A 3,324-nucleotide genomic window follows, 5' to 3' on the forward strand; every position below is an offset into this window, starting at 1 on the left:
TTTGTCTTCAGCAAAGAGGGTGTCAGTGTTTAAATTCCTTGCAGAGATTTGATTGCCCTGAAACTCTGCCCCAGTCTACTTCTGGATGTGTTTTCCTGTTGCCGTTTAATAACAACAAATATGGCTGCATACAGGGCTAGACTCACACCCCACGAAGTCCTAATTGTCCAATAATTTAAACCGAAGAGTGGCATTGTGTTGACTCGGCAATTTGAAATCATGCTAAAGCAGGGTTTTGCCAGCTGGGCCCTCAGCCTCCTTCAGAAACATCCTTGCCCTTGTGCAGCAGGGACCACTAATCCATGAGGGGAGAGAAAATGGGATTTTTTTTTTCTTTAACAAAGGCAGAGTTTTCCAGAAGTCAGCAACAATCACCAACCAAAGGCCACCTTCCTGACAGCAAAGTCAGGGGCATGTATTCTGGGGTTTCTTTTCCAGTGCTTGAACAAATGCATCCTTTTCCTAGTGACTTGGCTCAACTCTGCTCCCTTGTCTCATATCCCATGAAAATCTTGACAAGTGAACTGCCCTGGTTCAGGGATCTCCAGTTTTTTGCAGCCATCCAAACCCATATGGTGCAGGCTTGCCTGGCCGCAGGCTGATGGGGGGCAGTGGGCACTGAAGACCCAGGTCCAGTGTCTGTCACGTGAGTCCACAGGCTGGGCATGTGGCTACACGGATGACCCTTGGACCCCACGTTCCCCGCCTCACAACCAGAGCTGATTCTTATAAAATGTGAACCTGGGCTCTGTGTCGTCAGAATTTCACAATGTTCATCCTGGATTATAGTGCACATTTTCCCACTATTTAAACACATACAGCTGAGTAAGCAGCCAACAAATCTGACACTGTGCAGGCCAGAGGAGATGCCTCCATAGGCCAGGTGGGCTAGTGGACCACTAGTTTTGACGCCTGGTCTCGAGGGTCTTGGGTCCCCATTCTTTGTTGTGGGGCGTACTCCCATTTCTTCTTTTAGAGGAAGGGTGTGTCTTGCCTCCTCTGGGGGGTGGGGGCTGTTGTAGGTGGTGGGAGCACATTACTTGGCATTAGCTCAGGCTCTGGCACCTTTCAGCTGAGTGATTGGAAGCAAGTGGTTTCTCTGCTCAGACCTCACGTGCCTGCCCTGTCAGTGACATGTGACCAGATGCTGGCCTGGCCCATTTCTTGGTGTTTTTGTCAGGATTTCATGCAGAATGGACTTTGTGAACTCTGGAGCCTGCCCCACCCCAGAGCGACCTGGGGGTTGCATCCTATTGACTATATAATTAACCAGCTGTGGGAATTCTTCTGGGTTTCTGGATTCTCACCTGTAAAGACCAGGCTTTCCTCCAGGAGGCAAGAGTGAACAAGAGCAGGCAAGCCTGAAGTCAAGTCAGGCTGGGGCTGTGACTCACCATGTGATCTGGGGCAGCCACATGATCCGTGTTGTTGGGAGTGGTCCAGCAACAGCAGCTGCTCCTGGAGCTGTAGGAGATGCAGAGTCTCGGGCATCACCTCAGCCCTGCGGAGTCAGGTGGTTTGCTCCACAACCTCCACAAGTGGTTTGTAGGCACATTAGAGTTTGAGAAGACTGACTCAGTCTAGTGCTTCATGAAGCATGGCCCTGGACCAGCCACATCATCCTCCAGACGCTTGTTAGGAAAGTGACTCCCAGGGGCCCCTCAGACCCACTGAATCAGGAGTCAGGGCCTGGGGACCAGGAATCGCCGTTTAACAAGGCCTCGGCTTATCCCAATGCACCACTGATTTAACCTACTTGAGCCCAGTTACTGCCTCATCCTCAGTGTAATTGCAATAATAATATGTATATCATAAGGGCATTTTAAGGATGAGAAAAATATGACCGTGTAATATAGTAGAATATAATATACCATTATATATTATCATACATAGAGAGAAAATGATATATTTATGATGGGCAGAACTTGATAACTAACATGCAGTGAAGAACAGAAAAGAAATTGAAAGCAGGGTCATTGGTAAGGGTCTGTATCAGTTATGGTTTTTGGTTTTAAGCCAATAGGAACTAATCCTGCTAATTTAAGCAAAATAGAATTTATTGGAAGAATAGGGTATAGGTCATAGAATTAAATTTAAAAGAAAAAACTGAGCCTCCAGTGCTTGGAAATGTAACAAGGAGGGAAGCTCCAGTGATCTAGGATAGTTATAGAAACTAATAAAGGGTCTCTCCAGGGCACCCCTAGTTGCCCTTAGGCCATTTCACTCAAGATCCAAATTTTGGGTAAAGAAACTTCCTGCCAGACTTGGGTCACCTGGAGGACCAGGCGCCTGAGCTGCCTCCTGTAGTGGGGGTGGAGGAACTTCTCAAAGGAATAGACTGTTGTTATATACAAAAAATATTGCGAGAATGGGACCTAGGCCAGCACATCAACAGACGCCCATTACAGAGATTTCCAGCCCCGACGTTCTGACTCCAACCGGGACCTTGGACCTGGCCAGTGATACAGAGCCTGGAGCTGGAGGCTGGGAACAGGTGCCAGCCCCCTCCACGGCCACCGCAGCTGCAGGGCTCTTCTTTAGGTCTGGACCTGAGCAGTTTGCTGGGCGATCCCGGGAGCGGCACGTGTCCGGAGCTGCGTGTCCCTTCCGGACCCCCTGTAGCTCCCAGACCCGAAGCTGCGAAGTTTCCATCAAGAGAGGGCAGCTTGTCCCCGGCACTAACGAGCCCGTGCAGGGGCCGCAGAGCGCGGGACAATGACACCCTGGCTCCTTTTCCTTCTTCCCCCAGTTTTATGAGTGATTATTTATAAAAACATGCTCAGGTCTGGAATGTACTAGGTTGGCTCCACGCTCTGTTTGCTTATATGCATATTGTGTTGACAGGCACAAATGGCCGAACGTGGCTTGAGCTCGGGCTCTATTCTTTTTGTCTCCTTTAGATTCTACCAGTTAATCACAGGAACGACCCCTCTGTGCGTGGCTCTTCCCTGGCTTATGTCCACGCCACGGTAACGGGAGCTGGTGATGTTGCGTCTGAGGGGAGATTGACATGAATGCTGGTGTGTTTCATGTGCACGCCGGGGAGGAAGGGTTTCCAGAGCCTTTTAAAATGATTGTGCTGATCGGTCGAGCAGCACATTTGCTAATCAAAGCACGGAGACCTAAAAGGCTGGGCGGTCCTGTGGTTACAGTACTTGCCCATTGAGAGGTCTTGTCCCAACATTGGCCATTAACTCACCTCTTCACAAATCCTGGGCAACTTGGTGTTTCTTTCATCACGTTGGAGATGCCAACATCGTTCTTAAAAGCTGTATTTAAAGTAGTTGTACTTAAAAGAGCCAGTAGACGAAAGCCAGGCTAGCC

Source organism: Aethalodelphis obliquidens, unplaced genomic scaffold, assembly GCF_003676395.1.
Source record: "Aethalodelphis obliquidens isolate GAN/ISIS:26980383/991018 unplaced genomic scaffold, ASM367639v1 scaffold62, whole genome shotgun sequence".
NCBI lineage: Eukaryota > Metazoa > Chordata > Mammalia > Artiodactyla > Delphinidae > Aethalodelphis > Aethalodelphis obliquidens.